This window comes from Cervus canadensis, chromosome 18 (assembly GCF_019320065.1).
Source record: "Cervus canadensis isolate Bull #8, Minnesota chromosome 18, ASM1932006v1, whole genome shotgun sequence".
Classification (NCBI taxonomy): Eukaryota; Metazoa; Chordata; class Mammalia; order Artiodactyla; family Cervidae; genus Cervus; species Cervus canadensis.
The window spans coordinates 22259703-22280705 of NC_057403.1; the positions used below are offsets into that span (position 1 = coordinate 22259703).

The 21003-nt window shown below is 48.7% G+C and overlaps 1 long non-coding RNA gene and 1 pseudogene across 3 annotated transcripts; one reads left to right on the plus strand and one right to left on the minus strand.

Moving 5' to 3' along the window:
• Positions 1-8646: 8646 nt before the first annotated feature.
• LOC122420131 lies at positions 8647-18315 on the minus strand. 3 transcript variants are annotated; one of them, XR_006263189.1, is made up of 4 exons: positions 18304-18315; positions 14808-14897; positions 10274-10471; positions 8647-9212 (listed from the first exon to the last, which is right to left on the minus strand). It is a non-coding gene; the product is annotated as an uncharacterized LOC122420131 (long non-coding RNA). The 3 variants fall into 3 exon arrangements; XR_006263191.1 differs by lacking the exon at positions 18304-18315 and adding an exon at positions 18158-18183; XR_006263190.1 differs by lacking the exon at positions 18304-18315 and adding an exon at positions 15159-15274.
• Positions 15456-16966, plus strand: LOC122420128 (annotated as a pseudogene).
• Positions 18316-21003: the final 2688 nt, after the last annotated feature.

Sequence of the window (21003 nt, forward strand, 5' to 3'; positions counted from 1 at the left end):
AGGAGGCTTCCCTTGTGGCTCAGCTGGTAAAAGAAATTTTAAATCCTAATTTAAAAAACCTGATGGTATCATAAAAGTGTTCAACAAAAAAGATGAGCTCCTGAAACAACTTGTAAATATAGTTTTAGAGTTTATGGATTTTGTTTGCTGAAATCTTATTGGGTTTGATCTGATTTCCAGATAAAGCAAAGCCTTTCCCCTCAAGCTACTAATGACTGACAGCAATTGAGTAAATTCCCTCTGTGAGTAAAATGCAAATATGTTTCTTTTCTCTCTTCTTTGTTCCTCCAGAGGTTAATGATTCTTATGGTCTGAGCCGCCTTATGAGGTAAATAGAAAAGACAGTCTCCAGACTTGAGCAGAAATCTTCCTATTTTGCGGACTTCTAGAAGAGAGAAATCTGCAAGGCAAAAACGAATGGCAGGACTTTGGCCTGGATTTCCTGAGCTTAGGAGGCTATTTGTTGTTTGTCTTTGGCATTTGGTCTGAAACTCTTTTTTTTTTTTTTGTCACCAAACTGAGCGTTTTTTTGTTTTTTTTTTTTTTTGTCACCAAACTGAGCGTTTATTTTTTTTTTTGGTCACCAAACCGAGCGTTGCTTTTTTTTTTTTGTCGCCAAACTGAGCATTTATTTTTATTTTTTATTTTTTTTTTTGTCACCAGAACTGAGCATTTTTATTTATTTATTTTTTTTTTGGTCACCAAACTGAGCATTTTTTTTTTTTGTCACCAAACTGAGCATTTATTTTTTTTTTGTCACCAAACTGAGCTGAAGAAGGAACTCATAGGGCCTGGACTCCATCTCAGGCCTGTCTGTGCTGATCGTGTGCGGCCACCTCTCCAGTGGACTCTGAACTCTGTGCTTAGCGCCTGTGGGAATGACAATGGAAAGATAAGACCCCCCTCTGGGCAGGGGAATGTTGAAGAAGAGAAAACAGACACTAATCACCCCTGCCTCTGGACACTATCTATCAGAATGTAAGCACAGGCTTATCGGTTATTAACTATTTGGAATGTAACTGCGGGCTTATTGATTATTGACTGTTTGAACACATAACACGTGAATGATGGGGTTATTGTAGTTGTATTTACCCTTCCTTTGTTTATGTAAGTCTCAAGGGAATTGGGGTAGTGGGTTTGGACGCGTGCACATGGGGTATAAAAGATTTTCACAAATGCTGGTCGGGGTCCTTGGCTAAGAGGAGACTCTGCCTTGGGCCCGCCAGTGTAATAAACTGCACTCCACTATCTGCATTGTCCTTCTGAGTGAGTTTGCTTCCCGGAAAGCATGGCTATAACATTTGGTGCATTGGCCGGGAAACTCCTCACTTTGAGGAGACAGGTCTCATTTGAGGCCACCCCGAGGCTTTGTAGCTTGAACCTCCTAGAGGGGGGAAGGCGCCTCGCCCCTCTGTAAGGATTCTGCTTCTCAACGCCCGGACCTTTCACGTCAGCAGGTAGTGGACGGCAGCAGGGGACCTGAGCGCTCAGGTGAGGAGGAGCCCACCCAGTAGGGTGGAAGAGGGGGCCTGATCACCCCCCTGGGAGGGACTAGAAGGAGCGGGGACCCACAGGAGCCTGAAATAGGCAGGCGGCGATTGCTTGGTACACAGGTCGACGAGCGTGCTAGGGTTTAGGAAGGAAATTTGTGAAGGTCATTTAGGAGGTGTGTCCACGCCGTCTCGGGGAAAATTATTACCAAGCTATCGCCAGGGGATTCTTAGCATAGGAAACTGGTCCTTGTATGCTCGTATTCTGCCCTCCCCCAGGAGGTGTCCTGTCTGCTGTGAAATTCTTGACCCCCTCGGAATTGTTGGGCTAGAAGGAGGGGGAAACAGAAGTGAGTATGAATTGGCTTTTCCGGAGATGGCCTGGGACATGAGATATTTAACCCATCTGTGTTTTCATCCGCACCTGATCAAGCCCACCAAGGCAGAATGGACTTTAAGGGAGAAACAGTCTCGGACCACGTGATGTTCTGGTTCAGCTATGCTGACCGGCAGGTGGAGACACGCTGATCCCCCTTCTCCCTCTGGGATCTGGCAGGTAAGGCTCTTCTCACCCCAGTTAAGGAGGCAAAATGGCAATTTAAGTGTCACTGAGTGGAAATATCAGAAGTACATAGGGTACTGAGAACTTCGTAGACAGAACGAAAAGGAAAAGTAGAAGAAGGTCCAAGAAGGTAAGCAAGATGGGGGAAAGTGAATCTAAGGCAACTGTATTGGAGTGCATGATTAAAAATTTAAAGAAGGGATTAGGAGGAGACTATGGGGTGGAGATGAAGCCTAACTGCCTCCACATACTCTGTGAGGTCGAATGGACCCCTATGGGAGCAGGATGGCCACCAGAGAACACCGTGAACTTAAAAATAGTGGAAGCAATCTATACAGTAGTCACAGGAGAGCCAGGACACATGGATCTATATCCATCTATTGACTCATGGCTAGGGTTAGCTTGAGACCCTCCTACTTGGACAAGGTTCTGTATCCAGAAGGGAAAGGGAAAAATATTAATGGCACAAAAATTGCCTTATGATAAAAAAGGAAATTCTACAGGATTTGGACGGGGATGACCTGACCCCTCCCCCATGCTGGATAATGACACGCCTGCCTCCCAGTGCTTCACCAGGACCGGAGGCCTCCTTAATGCCCGATCCAGGGCCAGGTGAAGTTTCTGCAACAGCCACTGCTCCTCCGCCAGCTTTCCCGGAGTTCATAGAGCCGCCGTTTGGGCAGGCTCCGATCCTGGTGACAGAAGCCTCTGGCCAACACTTCCAGGATCCGGCTCCACCCGAACCGCCCAAGCTATACCCGCCTCTCCCGGTGAGTACTGACAAGAGGGGGAGGGAGACGTTGGAATTAAGCAGAGACCGCGCCCTGCCGGAGAGCTGGAGGGAACGAAAGAGAACCCACAAGAGACTTACAGTGCAAGTTGCTGCTCTGGGAAAGTCTATCTCGGGCCCTCCAGAAAACCTCATCTGCCCCAGGGACAGGACAGTCCTTCAGCCGGTCCAAAGGGAGCCAAACCAGTGTGCCCGGTGCCGAGCTTTTGGCCACTGGAAGAAGAAGCATCTCCCGCAGTTGTGGGGCTTGCTGACCTGGAAATTAACTAGGGCTGCCAGGGCTCAGAGATATCAGGTCCCTGAGAGCCCATGGTAACCATAAAAGTGGGGGACCAAAACATTGACTTCGTGGTGGATACAGGAGAACTGTCGGTAGTAACAAAACCTGTGGCACCTCTGTCCACAAGACTACCGCTGTAACTGGGGTATCGGGAGAAGAGATGATTAAATCGTTTTGCCAGCCCAGAAAATGTCAGATGGGGGGGGGCACCAAGTGATTCATGAATTCCTCTACATTCCTGAGTGCCCAGTACCCCTGTTGGGGAGAGACTTGCTCTCCAAACTAGGAGCACAAGTGACTTTCTCCCCTGAGGAGAGGCCCACCTTCTGGACGGACTCTATGACTTATTTGCCCTCTCTCTCAGTGCCAACCCAAGATGAGTGAAGGTTGCATGAGCCTCTGAAGGCAGAACCGGGTGGGCCAGAAGAACATGAGGGAGCTAACTCAATTATTCCCTGAGGTCTGGGTGGAAGACAACCCCCACCCCCCCACCCCAGGCTGGCTAAACATCATGCCCCAGTGATAATGGAACTCAAACCAGGTACCATCCCGGTTAGAGGGCGCCGGTACCCGCTATGGATGGAGGCCTGAACCGGCATATTGCCCCACATCAATAGATTGAAACAAGCAGGCATTCTGGTAGAGTGCCAGTCGGCTTGGAATACGCCAATCCTGCCAGTCAACAGGGAAGGAGGACAGGACTGTAGGCCTGTACAAGATCTCAGGCTAGTCAACCAGGCTACTGTGACTTTACATCCCACTGTTCCAAGCCCCTATACCTTACTTAGCCTCCTCCCACTGAGGACTAAAGTTTACACTTGCCTAGATCTCAAGGATGCCTTCTTCTGCATACGCCTCACCCCATCGTCACAGCCCATCTTTGCCTTTGAATGGGAAGATCCAGTGGGGAGCACCAAACAACAGCTCATCTGGACTCCCCCACAAGGGTTTAAAAACTTCCCAGCCATCTTTGGGGAAGCCTTGGCTTCTGATCTGGACTCATTCCATCCGGAAGAGTATGGATGTCAGCTCCTACAATAGGGGGATGACCTGCTGCTGGCTGCCTGAGACCAAGGGAAAATGCTGGAAAGGGACAAATGCACTGCTCCAGCTGTTGATGGAAGGTTACCAGGTGTCGAAGACGAAGGCACAGATCTACAAAGAGGAGGTAAGGTATCTGGGGTTTGTTTTAAAGAAGGACTCAGGGTTCCAGACCCTAATTGGGTCCTATATACTGATGGCACTCGCCTGATAAAACAGGGACAACAGCTCTCGGGTATTCGAAAGTGGAAGGGGCCATCAAGACTGAAAAGAGAGGGTGGGAATTGCCAAGTGGCAAATTATTGGTACCGGAGGAGCTGGCACACACTCTGGTAAGCCAAACACACCAAGCGACCCACCTAGGCTATGCTGCCTGCTCACAGGTTAATGCTGCCTCTTGGGTATTCAGACAAAATCCTCTGGGTATTCAGCTGAAAGGCACACTGCCCCTTGAACACCTGGGAGTGGACTTCACTGAAATGAAACCTCACCAACACTACCATTACCTGCTGGTCATGATATGTGCATTCTTGAGATGGGTAAAAGCTTTTCCTACCTGGACTGAAAGAGAATCAGAAGTATCCCGGTGCCTGATTAGGGAAATGGTTCCTAGATTTGGATTTCCTACCAGCATTGGATCAGGCAATGGCCCGGCTTTTGTAGCTGATTTAGTATAACAAGTAAGCAAAACTTTAAACTGCACACTGCATATAGGCCCAGAGTTCTGAGATGGTGGAATGAACCAACCGGACACTTAAAGAGACTCTCCAAGTGGATCAGAGAGACTGACTGCTCCTGAGTGGACTTGCTTCCGATGGCTCTGCTCAGACTCAGGATGACCCCACAGTCCCAAGGCTATTCTCCATACGAAATTGTGTATGGGAGGCCTCCTCCCATAATAAAACAGGTATCAACAAATTTGCCTCAGGTAAGGGGGGAATAGGATTTCACAGCAGATGGAACTGGGTAAGGTAATAAACCGGGTAACTAAGTTTGTACAAGAAAGGGTGCCGTTCCCCCTTGGGGAACAGATTCATGAGTTTACACTTGGTGACCAAGTATGGGTCAAAGACTAGAAACATGATTTGCTAGCCCTTTGGTGAAAGGGCCCTTATGTTATTCTAACTACCCCTACTGCAGTTAAAGTTGCAGGTATTGTCCCTTGATCCATCACACCAGAGCAAAGAAGGCATACCACGCTGACCCGGAGGACGCCGAGTGGACCACCCAGAAGGACCCCACCGACCCACGGGAAACCAAGATCATTCTGAGGAGGAAGAAGAAAACTAGGTCCCAGACGAGCCCTCTACAGGATGGAGCTGGGTAAACGACTCCTGCTGCTCGGCCTCACCAATGCAATTCTGAACTTGGGTATGTGGGGCTATGTCCCTGTCAGTAATAGACAGACTCCCCTGGTGGGTATCGTCACTCCGTTATGGGGACTTTAACAACAGAAAGGAACTTTCCTCTCTCTCACCAACCATAACCTTTCTTTGCCCTCTGGTGTTAGAAGAAGCCATCAATGGGCCAGGGACATAGGGTTACATTTAACATGAACACCAGCCTTATGGAGATAACAAAGGCTTATACCTCATATATGAGAATTAAGGAGGAAAAGGGCTCCCTTACAAAAGGGGGACAGGCCTCCCGGTGCCTTGAGCAATACTACCAGGTCTGGGATGAATATTTCTGGATGACTCCTGAGAAAGGACAGTTGATTGCCCCTGCTACTATTTGCTGGGAACAAAAAGAACAGAAAGTTGGATTTGGAGACCATCCCCTAGACCCAAAAGAATTGTTATTTGTGCCCTGAACAATGTAAACAAATCTTGGAAGTTACCTATCACCCCAATCAGTCTGCTCAGTGGCCCGGTTCCGACTGGAAATATAATCCTGGAATCCGCTGGGTAGCCCCCAATGGGACCCAGTGGCTCTGTGGGCTTAACTTATGGCCATGGTTACCAGTTGGCTGGGTGGGGGCGTTGCACATTAGGATTTGCTTTCGCCCATGGCAGAATTAAGCCTAGCCTACACCAGCCTCCAGTAAACCTGCCTTATCTGCATGCAAGATGGACACGATCTGTGTTCCAATGGTATGACTATGTTGCTGCCTTGTTTATCATACTGCTTTGTGGGCCCTGCTTCCTACAATGCCTCGTGAATTTTGTAACCCAGAGGTTGATAGCATTCTCTCATGTGGGTGGCAGGAGGGCGAAGGTACAATATATCTCAATAAATGATGCTCGTTATGGAAACTAAGAGCATCAAGAGGGGGGAATGAAGAAGGAAGTCATAGGGCCTGGACTCCATCTCAGGCCTGTCTGTGCTGATCGTGCGCGGCCACCTCTCCAGTGGACTCTGAACTCTGTGCTTAGCGCCTGTGGGAATGACAATGGAAAGATAAGACCCCCCTCTGGGCAGGGGAATGTTGAAGAAGAGAAAACAGACACTAATCACCCCTGCCTCTGGACACTATCTATCAGAATGTAAGCACAGGCTTATCGGTTATTAACTATTTGGAATGTAACTGCGGGCTTATTGATTATTGACTGTTTGAACACGTAACACGTGAATGATGGGGTTATTGTAGTTGTATTTACCCTTCCTTTGTTTATGTAAGTCTCAAGGGAATTGGGGTAGTGGGTTTGGATGCGTGCACATGGGGTATAAAAGATTTTCACAAATGCTGGTCGGGGTCCTTGGCTAAGAGGAGACTCTGCTTGGGCCCGCCGGTGTAATAAACTGCACTCCACTATCTGCATTGTCCTTCTGAGTGAGTTTGCTTCCCGGAAAGCGTGGCTATCACAGAGCGTTTTTTGTTGTTTTTTTTTTGTCACCAAACTGAGCACTTTTTTTTTTTTTTTGTCACGAAACTGAGGATTTTTTTTTGTCAGAAAACTTGAGCACTTTTTTTTTTTTTGGTCACCAAATCTGAGCATTTTTTTTTTTTGTCAGAAAAACTGGAGCACTCTTGTTTTTTTTTTTGGTCACAAAACTGGAGCACTTTCTTTTTTTGTACTGTCACAAACTGAGCATTTTTTTTTTTTGTTTTTGTCAGAAAAATGGCATTTTTTTTTTTTTTTTTGTCACGAAACTGAGCATTTTTTTTTTTTTGTCAGAAAACTGAGGCATTTTTTTATTTTTTTTGGTCCACAAACTACACTTTTTTTTTTTGGTCACAAAACTGAGCACTATTTTGTCACCAAAGCTGAGGCATTTTTTTTTTTTTTCGGTCACCAAAACGGAACTAGTACTTTTTTTTTTTTCACAAAACTGAGCACTTTTTTTTTTTTTTTTTTGGTCACCAACTGAGCATTTTTTTTTTTTTTTTGGTTCACAAAAAAACTGAGCACTTTTTTCTTTTGTGTGTCACAAAACTGGAGCACTTTTTTTTTTTTTTTTTTTGGTCACCAAAGCTGAGCATTTTTTTTTTTTTTGTCACAAAACTGAGCACTTTTTTTTTTTGGTCACAAAACTGAGCACTTTTTTTTTATTTTTTTGTCCACCAAACTGACATTTTTTTTTTTGTCAGAAACTGAGCATTTTTTTTTTTTTTTGGTCACAAAACTTGAGCACTTGTTTTGTCACCAAACTGATCATTTTTTTTTTTTTTTTTTGTCAACAAAAGAGCACTTTTTTTTTTTTTGGTCACAAAACTGAGCACTTTTTTTTTTTCTCACAAAACTGAGCATCTTTTTTTGTCAGAAAACTGAGCACTTTTTTTTTTTTTGGTCACAAAACTGAGCACTTTTTTTTTTTTGTCACAAAAACTGAGCACTTTTTTTTTTTTTTTGTCACCAAACTGAGCATTTTTTTTTTTGTCAAAACTGAAGCACTTTTTTTGTTTTTTGGGTCAACAAAACTGACACTTTTTTTTTTTGTCACGAAATCTGAAGCATTTTTTTTTTTTTTGTCAGGAAAACTGATCATTGTTTTTTTTTTTGGTCACAAAACTGAGCACCTTTTTGTCACCAAAACCTGAGCATTTTTTTTTTTTTTGTCACAAAACTTTGAGGCACTTTTTTTTTTGGCACAAAAACTGAGCACTTTTTTGTCACCAAACTGAGCATTTTTTTTTTTTTTTTGTCACAAACTGAAGCACTTTTTTTTTTTTGTTCACAAAAACTGACACTTTTTTTTTTTTTTTGTCACCAACTGAAGCGCTTTTTTTTTTTGCCACCAAACTGGCATTTTTTTTTTTCTCACCAAACTGAGCATTATTTTTTTTTTTTTGTCACCAATTTTTTGTCACCAAACTGAGCGTTTATTTATTTATTTTTTTTGTCACCAAACTGAGCATTTATTTATTTATTTATTTATGTCACCAAACTGAGCATTTTTTTTTTGGTCACCAAACTGAGCATTTATTTATTTATTTATTTTGTCACCAAACTAGGCATTTTTTGGTCACCAAACTGAGCATTTTTTTTTCTTTTTTTGTCACCAAACTGAGCATTTATTTATTTTTTTTTTGTCACCAAAGTGAGCATTTTTTTTTGGTTTTGTCACCAAACTGAGCGTTTATTTATTTATTTATTTTTTTGTGAAACTCTTTTTTTATACATATAATTGTTTTATTATTTATTCTTGGAGGTGGTCTCTCTGATCAGCACACATACTCTTCCTTTCAAGTGGGGGCTTTCTCGAGTTGCAGCACTAATTGTGAACAAGACAGCTCAAATTCTAGCCTCACAGCAAAGACCACTTGGATACTAGATATATATCAAACGGAAACCCTCGAAAACGCTTCTTTTTGTCCTCTAAACTAGGAGGACTCTTTTGAAAAACATGACAAATGTGTACTTTAATCATTATCCTCATGGTAATATGTCTCATAATTTTCAAATGTCTGTCCAGGGCTTATGACAAGACAATCAAAGAGAGAAATAATATTGTCTTAATACAGACTATTGATGCTAAGCTTGAAACTCGAGATGATTTTCAACTCTGTGTCCATTCCCCAAGTAGGGAGGATGACTCCTGAAGGAACTGTAATCAAGCAGGACCCTATGAAGCCTTTGTAGATCTCCACCCAGGTCCACCTGCCTTCTGTTTGGAAAAAAAAAAAAAAGGTTTAGTCAAAGAATAAATTTAATCACAGAAAATATAGAAAGAAAACTGTGAAGAAAGACAAAATAAGAATACCTTAGCTACTGAACAAACTCATGCAGAATTAGTTTGTCCTCAAGGGCTATTCATAATGCTGGGAGCCAGGACCTTTGACCTCTTTTACAGAATCAGAAACCCCCCCGGCAGAGGGAAGAAGTGAACTATGCCGCCCACAAACAGGAAGACCTGAGACCGGCTGGAACCACGAGGGTGATGCTGCTGTTCCCCGTGACCTCATCACAGACCCAACAGAAGAGCGCCTCGAGTTGATCAGGCTCTCCTCCTTGAACACTGTAAGAGTCCTCAAACCCTCTCCAAGACCGGACACACAGCCTTTTAAAAAACATATATTTTATTAATTGATTTGGCTGCCTTGGGTCTTCCTTGTAACAGGCAGGATATTCCCTGCGTGTGGCAGCATCCTGGCTTGCAGCAGGCAGACTCTCTAGCTGTGGGGTGCGGGCTGAGCTGCTCTTGCCCTGGGGGATCTCAGCTTACCGACGGGAGATCACACCCCTGTGCCCGGCATTGCAAGGTGGATTCTTAACCACTGAACCGCCGAGGAAGTCCCAGGACACAGTCTTTTTTTTTTTTTTTCTATTTTTTTTTTATTAGTTGGAGGCTAATTACTTCACAACATTTCAGTGGGTTTTGTCACACATTGATATGAATCAGCCATAGATTTACACGTATTCCCCATCCCGATTCCCCCTCCCACCTCCCTCTCCACCCGATTTCCTCTGGGTCTTCCCAGTGCACCAGGCCCGAGCACTTGTCTCATGCATCCCACCTGGGCTGGTGATCTGTTTCACCATAGATAGTATACATGCTGTTCTTTTGAAACATCCCACCCTCACATTCTCCCACAGAGTTCAAAAGTCTGTTCTGTATTTTTCTGTGTTCTCTTTTTCTGTTTTGCTATAGGGTTATCGTTACCATCTTTCTAAATTCCATATATATTGTGTTAGTATGCTGTAATGTTCTTTATCTTTCTGGCTTACTTCACTCTGTATAAGGGGCTCCAGTTTCATCCATCTCATTAGGACTGATTCAAATGAATTCTTTTTAACGGCTGAGTAATATTCCATGGTGTATATGTACCACAGCTTCCTTATCCATTCATCTGCTGATGGGCATCTAGGTTGCTTCCATGTCCAAGACACTGTCTTGAGGTCGTTAGCCTGCTGCGACCCCCGCACCTGGCAAAACAGTAAAGCTATGTGCTTCCATTTCACTCACAACTCTGTCTCCGAGATTTAATCCGGCCCTAGTACATACACAGAGACCGAATTTTGGCAGCAAAAGCTGAAGGAATTACAGGGACCTGGGAGCAGGAGGGCTGAGGGTGTCTGAGCCCCAAGGGGGTCGAAAGCAGGGAGGTGCCAAAGGGGAAATTCTGGAGGCGAGCCCCGAGGAGAGGTCAGTGTGGGGAGCAGGGACGGCGCTGTGTGCAGCCCTGGGCGCTCAGGAGGCCGGTTCCTGATCTGAGCGGAGGGGCCAGAGGCGCCAGGGCGGCCCTGAGCGGAGTCGGGGGTGCACAAGGCCCCGGTGCCAGTCTTCAAGGAGAGAAGAGGGTCAGAACAGAGACAAGGAGAAGCTCTGCACCATGGAGGAACCCTCGGAGTGTAAGGACCATCCTGGCAGGGGACGCATGTGGATGGTGTGGACTCCAACAAGCTCTGTGCTTCCCAAGGGGCCCGCGAGGCGGTTCCAACAGCGCTAGACACACCAAAGGCCTCTTTTTGCCAAAAGTATGAAACTGCCCAAAAGCCCCAGCCCTGCGTTTATTCCTAACCCAACCTTCCTCTCCCATCCCCAGCGACAATGACCCTCTCTTCATTCCCTGCCCCCCAAACTCCTCCCCATTCCTTGGATTTTCTAGATCCTGCTAGGCTCTTCCAGCTCATTCTTCCTCATCCTCCATATCTTCCCCGCACACCCTGTCCCGTGTTCTAGATTCTTCTGCTCAGCTCCCCTCCTTTCCCTGGGTCCTGGATCCTTTTCCACCTCCATTGTGGTCTCAGTTTCACCGACCCACAAATCTCAGCGCTTCGCAAAACTCCACTGAAGGACGTTTGGCGTCCCCAGGTGGACATTCACTTTCCTGAAGGGCTGCCCTAGATGCTGGCAGCCCCATCTCAGACCCCCTCTGAGAGGAATCCAGCCTTTCTCAGCCTGGCCCCAGCTGGAGCCTGGATCCTGCCCTCCTGTCCCACACTCTAGTCCCCACCCCAAGGCCGCCCCCGCATTGGCATCTCCATTTCCCTTGGGCTCTAATCCAGGAAACTTTTCTGCCCCCATCCCTATCCCTCAAGTCCCTTCATTTTTTGAACTGTCCAAGCCCTCAACTCAAGCCTTCTGTCTCCTCTCGGGTCCTGACATCTGCCACTCCCTGCTCATTCTCTGCATTTCTAGAACCAAGGGATTCCAATCTCCTTCTCCACCTGGTTCCCTGTGCCCTTTGTCCATCCCCTCTTCTTCAGGGGTCCCTGGGACTCCTGCGTGCAAGGACATTTGCACCTGTGTGTTCCTAATACCTTTCACAGACACACAACACATAGAAATATACAAGCACAGAGATACATATAATTACATGAATACACATATACACACCCATGTCCACACATATACATAGGCAGGTACCTACATACATACACACAAATATACACCACATTTTCACACACAAACACACATACACACAGCCCACAGAGCTCCCACACCAAGGCCTTAATTCCAAGACTCTCAAGTGGTAGCACATGGAGCTCTTGTCTGCACACTCCTCCCCCTGGGCTGGGTCTGGAGAGTGTCCCTTCTCTTAGTGACAGTTTAACCCTGAGTGTGCTTTGCTGTCTTACGGTCACTCACCTCACCGCACGTCAGAACCCTAACCTTTCTGATCACTCCTCTCTGCCCCTTCTGTCTCCAAAGGATCTCATATAGTTTCCCAGAGCGTCGGATCCTTTTCCCTCCAAGAGCACTTACACAGTGCAGTGCGTGCTGGGGACGCGCTGGGTGGTGCCTGTGCCCAGCTTGCTCGGTGCTCTCACAGAGGCCCTCGCTCTGATGCAGAGACTGCCCTCAGCCGAGCCACAGTCCCTTCTTCAGTTGCCCCCCACCCACTCCTGGGAGCAGCCAACAGCCAGGACCACCTGGCGCAGGGCTCCAGAGCCCCAAGTGCGGCCGACCCGGGGCCGAGGTGTCTGCTCAAAGCCCCCTGCATGTAGCCTGCGCACGTCCCCAGCCCGCAGGGAAGGGAGAGAAACACATTAAGCCTGGATGTCCCTGAAGTCTCAAGGAGTACAGCCTTCTGACCCTTGATCTGAGCCCTGTCGGGTTCATTTCAGACTCTCACCTCCAGACCTCAAAGATCAGGATCGTGTTCTGTGTGTGCTGGGTGGTAACAGCAGCCGTAAGAAGCAAACTCCTTCTTGAGAGACTGTGTAGATTTCAAAGGACACACAACAGGAATTTGGAATTCCCTGGATGTCCAGTAGTTAAGACTCTGCGCTTTCACTTCCGGGGCCCTGGGCTCAATGCCTGTTTGGGGAACTGAGATCCTGCAAGCTGCACAGTGTGGCCAACAGGAAAAATAAAAAACCTACAGTTCCTCATGGTAAGATTTACAGCCTGTGTCTCTTTTCTTTTGTCTAGTCCTAATTCCTGGCAGGCAGGAACTGAGCGTCATTTGGATTAGAATCCCTGGTATGTGGTAAACTGATTAGGGTATATGAACCTGAGTTCAGCCTCTGGATCATTAGGATGTGAACCCACCAAGATAATGAAGGGAGCGGTTCTGGTTCTGGGAGGACAAGGAGCCCAGACCCAGGGTGGAAATGGGTGGAAGGGAGGCTCGAGTGCCCTGGGGGTGGGGGTGACCCCGTGTAGCGTCTGCACGACCGGCACAGGTTTTATGCTGCAGCCACTGGGGACGGGGACATTGACGGCAGCCGAGGGGAGGAGGCAGGAAGAGAAACTAGTGTCCAAATAATCCATGCTGGAGGGGGTGTGGAGAACAGGTGGGGGGATGTCAACTGGTGCAACCACTTGGAAGCAATATGAAGGTTCCTCAAAAAATCTAAAAATATAGTTGCCATGTATCTTGCAATCCCAATTCTGGGCATACACTGAGACACATGTGTAATTCAAAAAGACAGATGGACCCCGGTGTTCATAACAGCCCAGACTATTGACAATAGCCAAGACATGGAAACTACTAAATGTCCACCAACAGATGCACGGACACAGAAGATGTGGGTTGGTGTGTGTGTGTGTGTGTGTCTGTATAATGGAGCATCACTCGGCCCCTAAAAATAATGAAATAATGTGATTTGAAGCAACATGGACAGCCCTAGGGTTTATCATACTGAGTGAGGTAAATCAGAAAGACAAAGACAAATACCATATATCACTCCTATGTGGAATCTAAAATAAGACATAAACAAACTTATCTTTGAAGCAAAAACAGACTCACAGACATAGAGAACAACTTGTGGTTGCCAAGGGGAAGTGGTGAGGAGAGGGAAGGATTGGAAGTTTGGGACTGGCAGATGGAAACTACTATATAGAGGGGCGGTAAGCACCAAGGCCCTGGAGGACAGCACCCATTACCGTGAGATGAACCACAATGAAAAAAAAGATGAAAAAGAGAATATAGAGATATGTCAATAAATCACTTTGCAGTGTAGCAGAAATCAAACCTGACATTGTAAATCAGCTATACTTGAAATAAATAAACAGGACGGCAATCTGCTCCCACTGTTAGAAGTTCAGCAGAAGAGGGTAAAAGGAAAAATGATCTGAACAGACACCTGTTTAGTACCGTGTCCCCCGGGTCCTCTCTGCACAGGATCAATCTCAGTTACCAGATGCTAAGGGCTGCCAACTGCAATATCACTAGAGGGAGAGGCCCACTGCATATCAATCTTTCCCCTGATTTTGTAAATTGTTAATCTTTATTCATTTTTTCTCTTTTTTATTTTTAAATTATCAAAGTATGCTAACACATTTACAGGAGACGTGAAAAACAGAGAACAAGGTTACATGTATGTCCCTGGTATATTATAATTATTTTTTAAATAGACAAATTAAGATTTTTAATTGGAGTTTCAACATCAAACTCTCAAAAATTTATAGAACGAATATTCAGAAAAGTAGAGAATATAGTAGACCTGAAAAGCATGAAGAACCAATTCAACATAATTTAGACTTACATAATTTTCACACAACAGTAGGATACAAATTCTCTTCAAGTTCCCATAAACTAGGAGTCACTGGAACACATCCAGGGACATTAAACAAGGTACAAAAATGTCATGGTCTAAAGGTATCACAGTCTATTCTCTCATCACTGTTGAATTATGTTAGAAGTCAATATCAAAAGATATTTAAAATAACCAGTACATTTTCAAGTTCAATGTGACATATACTATTGACTTTGACCTAGACATGGAATCCTCCCTGAAGTTTTTTTTCTCCCCGAATTTTTGTAATTAGTCATCATGCCAGCAAACAAGTGAGAGTGGACGAACCTCTTACCTCAAGTGGTGCCATGTTCCGTGTCACACACCCATTGGCCAGTGACTTCATCACGTGACTTCCGTCAGAGAAATAAATTCTGGACGTGGCCTGCAAGGAGCAGACGCACTTGAAGATTTCCCCATGGCGTTACTTTTTTCACTGAAGGACCACAGGATCATGGAAATTCTAGTGGATACGGTTGCTGAATTCCTCACAGAGAGGGTGAAGAAATTCATAAATAATAAATTAATGATATATGGAATGGTGCAAGTCCTGAAACCCTTAAACTCGTTGGTTGAATACCTGATTAAAAGGATATTGATATCTGTACTACAGAGGATAACATCTGTGACATACAACCAGTTTTACCTGAATTGGTTAAAAAGGAAGCTCATGAGTGGCGCGGCCGGCGGGGCCCGCGCGGCAGGGCCGAGAGCGCGACGCGAGCGCGGCCTCGCGCGCTCCGCGGGCCGCCGGCGCCGCAGCCCGCCCGGGCCTCGGGGGTCCGGGCCGCCGTCCCGGCCGCGGCGTCCTGAGGCGGCACGCGCCGGCGTCCCCGCCCTCCTCCTCCGGCGGCCACTGCCGGGCGGGCGGCCTCCTCCCCGCGGCGCCCGGCCCTCGGGAGCCCGGGGGCGGCCTGGGGCGCGCTGAGCCCGCGCACCGCGCCTCTCCGTACCGTGAGGGGAAACATGCGCCGGGCTCGGGACGCCTGCAGCCCGTAGTCTGGGTCCCGCCCGGGTCCTCTCTTTTTCCTTCTTTTTTCCTTCCCCTCCGGTCTCCTTTCTGCGCCCCCCGTATGCCCGCCCAGCCCTGCCCCCGCCGCTGAGGACAGGGGGAGGGTCTCGGCCTGCAGGCTCCCGCCCCGCCGGGGCCCGGGCGAGCATGGGCGGCAAGCAGAGCACGGCGGCCCACTCGCGCGGCCCCTTCCCGTGGGTCTCCACCGACGACAGCGCCGTGCCCCCGCCGGGAGGGGCGCCCCACTTCGGACACTACCGGGCGGGCGGCGGGGCCATGGGGCTCCGCAGCCGCTCGGTCAGCTCCGTGGCGGGCATGGGCATGGACCCCAGCACGGCGGCGGGGCGCCCTTTGGCCTCTACACCCCCGCCTCCCGGGGGGCCGGCGACGCCGAGAGGGCGCCCGGCAGCGGAGGGTCGGCGTCCGACTCCACCTATGCCCACGGCAATGGTTACCGGGAGACGGTTGGCGGTCACCATAGAGACGGGATGCTGTACCTGGGCTCCGGAGCCTCGCTGGCGGATGCTCTACCTCTGCACATCGCACCCCGGTGGTTCAGCTCGCACAGTGGTTTCAAGTGCCCCATTTGCTCCAAGTCCGTGGCTTCCGATGAGATGGAAATGCACTTTATAATGTGTCTGAGCAAACCTCGTCTCTCCTACAACGATGACGTGCTGACCAAAGACGCGGGTGAGTGTGTGATCTGCCTGGAGGAGCTGCTTCAGGGGGACACGATAGCCAGGCTGCCCTGCCTGTGCATTTATCACAAAAGTTGCATAGACTCTGGTTTGAAGTGAACAGATCTTGTCCAGAACACCCTGCAGACTGACCCTGCTGGGCTCGCTTGCTGACTCCTCTCAATGGTTTGTTTCATTTATCCCAAGTAAACCCCCAGAACAGCTGACGATGTCAAACTATTCTGGGACATTTGCTCTTTTTACCTTCACCTCAAAAACTGAGGACGTGGGGTGAAGAAAACGCGAAGGGAAGAAAGAGGCAGAGGGCATGGAGCCTGGCACCAGCTTCGAGTCCAGATTCCCAGCATGACGTTCGGTTCGGGGGGCGCCCCAGCCCGGCCTCAGCAGGACGCACGCGGCCGGCCCTGGGCCCACCAAGCACGACTGACATCTTCCGGTCCCCACAGGGACAGCCAGGGCCCCGTTGCTGAGAGGAGGCTTCGGACACTGGGGCAGAGCTGAGCTGGGGACAGCAGTGGAAACAGGGCGCCCTCCTGCACTGACTTCCAGAGAATGGTCCCCCTTTCTCCCCGAGGACACCAGATTGGATGAGAGCCAGTTTGAGAGAAGAATCACCCGCTATCCTTCCCCTCATCCTCATCCCAGGAGGGAAAGGGCATTTTCTTTTTCACCTTTGAAAGGCATTGTGTGTCTGTCTCTAAAGTGTTTACAAAAAAAAAAAAAATTATAGAAAAAAAAAGAAAACAAAACAAACAAAAAAATAAGCTCATGTACGTCTTTAAAAGCATAAAACGTCAACCAGCAAAAGTGACTGTGATTTAATTTCTGTTTATATATCCGTTCATTATCTATACTATCTTCAGAAAATCTTGAAGGACGTCATATATTATTGTATAAGAAGGAGGCATCATGGTGGGAAGTTTAAAACCGAGATTTAAGTTTCCTTGTTAATTATAAATACCAATTGCACCTGCCTAACGAAGAGTACCTTGAAACTGAAGAAATGTCACTAACGTTATGATAACGAGTTTGGAAAAACACATCGGACTTGAATTAATATACTGGCTCCTAAACTGCAATTTCCGCAAACACTGGAAGACAATTTGAAACCAAACTTTTGCTTTTACCATCAACATACCTACTCCGCCTTTCTGATAATAAATACATCTGACCCTGGAGAAATAAAACGGTAACTGTGGTCTCCTGCCTGGTTGTGTGCTGACTTTTTTCTCCTGCTGGGGTGAGGGTCCAGGTCTGGAGGAGCGAGGAGGACAGGGCCCCCGGAGGCAGGAGGGCCGAGGGCAGAAGAGGTTTCAAAGGGAGAATTCCGGAGGGGAGCCCTGAGGAGAGGTCCGTGTGGGGAGCAGGGCAGCGCTGGGTGCAGAGCTGGGAGGCCGGTTCCGACCTGAGGCAGAAGGGCCGCAGGAGCCCTGGGGACCTTGAGAGGAGTCGGGGGTGCACAGGGCCCGGGCACCGGTCTTCAAGGGCCAGAACAGGGGGAGAACAGAGGGAAGGAGAACCTCTGTGCCACGGAGGCGCCCTCGGAGTGGAAGGACTGTCCCCGAAGGGGAAGCGTGCGGATCGTGTGGACTCCAACGAGCTCTGAGCTCCCCAAGGCGGCCCGGGAGGCTGGCGGTTCCGGCAGCGCTGGGTGTGACTCAGGCCTCTTTTTGCCTCAAGAACTGAAACTGCGCAAGTAGCACCCCCTCCCCCCGAAGCCCCCCACTCCCCGCCGCCGAGTTATTCCTCAACCCGACTTTCCCCTCCCATCCGTCAGGTCAGTGACCCTGTCTTCATCCCCGGCCCCCTAAATTTGTCTCCTCTCCCCTGCTTTTCTAGACCTTTCTGGGCTCTGCACACTCCTAGGCCTGCCCCATCCTTGATTCTCTCCCCATCCCTCTCTCCAGTTGCTAGATTCTTCTGGGCTCTGCTCACCGCGGTCTCACTCGTCCTCCATTTCCTCCCCTACCCCATCTGGCGTTCTAGATTCTTCTGTCCTCGAGGCCCCCCCTCCCCCCACTTCCTCGGCTCTGGCTCCTTTTCAGCCTCCGCTGGGGTCTCAGCCGGTTTCATCTACTCACAGGTCTCAGCGGGGCCGCGAACTCTGCGGAAGGACGTTTGTCGCCCCCGGGTGGACATTCCCTCTCCTGCAGGTCTTCCTCCCCACCCACACCCAGCCCCAGAGCAAGCCTGCCCTTCTCAGCCTGGTCCCAGCTGCAGCCTGGAAATTCTGCCCTCCTGTCCTGCACTCTAGTCCCCGCCCCAAGCCCTCAAGTCCTTCCTTTTTTGAACCGCCCACAGTCTCAGCTCAAGCTTTCTCGCTCCTCCCGTTCCTCCTGGGTCCTGACATCCTCTATCCCCTGCTCATTCTCTGCCTTTCTAGCCCCGGAACTCCTGTGTGCCAGCTGGTTTGTGCCTGTCTGTCCCTAACCCCCTTCACAGACAGATGCACAACACACAGAAACATACACACACACACACACACGGATACCTATACTCACATGAATACACATACATACACCCACACCCGCATGTCTGCACAGATTACATAAATACTGATAAACACACACAAATACACACGTACATAATAACACAGAGAAACATTTCCCTATGTCCAAACACACACACACATATATATAGGCACATACACACAAATATACACATACTTATTCACACACAAACACGCAGGTGCACACACAGATATAATGAACACCCCTCCCCCTGGGCTGGGTCTGGAGAGCATCCTTTCTCTTAATGACTGCTTAACCCTGATTGTGCTTTGGAGGGGCTTCCCTGTTGGCTCAACTGGTAAAGAATCCACCTGCAATGTGGGAGACCTGGGTTCGATCCCTGGGTTGAGAAGATCCCCTGGAGAAAGGACAGGCTACCCACTCCAGGATCCTGGCCTGGCGCAGTGGGGATAAGAACAGGGGTGCAGAGCTGGCATGCTGTCTCGGGGTTGAGACGTGGGGGATGGTAAAGAGAAGGCGTGTGGAATCAGGTGCTGGTAACCTGAGCCTGGACCAGAGACCAGGACGGGCTCGCTCCTGACACTCAGCAGTGACGGCCAAGTGTGAGAGGCCGGGGGACCCTCACCTCCTGCAGTCAAAGGCTGAGACCTGGCACCGGCCTTAAGTGTAAAGAGCAAAACTTAAAAATGGAGCTCTTGGCCTCGGCAAACACTCTGTGCCTACACTGGGGAAGAAAGGGACCCTGAGACGAGGTCGGGGGGACCTGCTCCATAATCGATCCCCTTGTGATCTTGACCCCACAATACCCTGAGTCCTCTGCACAGAAGAAGGAAGAGAGAAGTCCCCTGAGGTAGACAGAATAACGCCCCCCCCCCAAAGATGCCCGTGCCCTAACCCCAGACCCTGTGAATCCCTCCTTTTAGTCAACAAAGGAGGAGATTTTGCAGACATGATGAAGTTAAGGATGGTGAGGTGGGGGGACTCTTGCTGTGGATTCTCCGCATGGTTCAGTGTTATCATCCTGGTCCTCGTGAAGTAGAGGCAAGAGAGGAGGACGTGGGAGCAGGGGCAGAGGCAGGAGTGATGAGCGGTGAAGACACAGGAGGGGCCGTGAGCCCTGGATGCAGGCGGCCCCCGGAATCCAGAGAAAGGGAGAGAAACACATCCTGCCCTGAAGACTCCAGACGGGGTGCAGCCCCGCTGACCCTTGATTGGAGCCCCTTCGGGTTCACTCAGGCTCACAGGACAGGGCTGTGCTCAGCGTGTGCTGGGTGGTTACGGCAGCCATAGGAAGCGAAGGCACCCGTTCTTGAGAGATTGTGCAGATTTCAAAGGACACACAACAGCTTCAGAACTTCCCTGGGTGTCCAGCTGTTAAGACTCAGCGCTTTCACGTCCCTGAGCCCAAGCCCTAGCCTGGTTGGGGAACTGAGATCCTGCAAACTGCAGTGTGGCCAAAAGAAAAAAAAAAAAAACAAAACTACAGTTCCTCAAGTTATAGATTTACAGTAGTGTCTTTTCTTGACTAGATCTTAAATTCCTGTAGTGAATTTAGGAACTGAGTGTTGTTTGGATTGGAATCACAGACATGGGGTAAACTGGTGATGGTTTATGAACGTGAGTTCATCCGTGAGGGTCTTTAGGAGATGAACCCCCCAAGAGAAATGAGGGGAACGTTTCTGGTTAAGGGAGGGGCATAAGCCCAGGCCCAGAGTTGGAAATGGGTGGAAGGCATGCTTGAGTGCACTGGGCTTGGGGGTGACCCCGTGGAGTGTCTGCAGAACTGGCATAGGACGTGGGGGGTTTCTGCTGCAGCTACTGGGGACGGGGACGTTGACGGCAGCCGAGGGGAGGAGTTAGGAAGAGAAACTAGTGGACCGCTGTCTGCTTCCACTCTTAGAAGCTCAGCTCAAGAGAACGATGGGAAAATCCGTCTTAGCTGACACCAGTTCGGAACCAAGTATCCTGAGAGGTCCTCTTCTACACAGGGCCGTTCTCAGTTGTCACGTTGAGGGAGGTGTTAGGACCAGGGAGGGTTCACAGCTTGCTTGGTTTTAGGGAGGTTGAAAGCACTGATGACAGAATTTGAGCCCACATCTGCCTGACTGCAAAGTCCTTGTTCTTTTCCCTGCAAGACATGCCTTTGTCAGCATTGTTAAGAGTCCAGGCTTCTGAGAACCAAGAGAAATTGTGAGTAAGTCTGTTGTAATGGGGTTTAGAGGCAAAACAAAAGATTAGGGAGATAACAGGCTTGAGAGACTGAAAGAAACTCCCCATCTTTATGGGCAGAGCCTGTAAGGCCTCCACAGG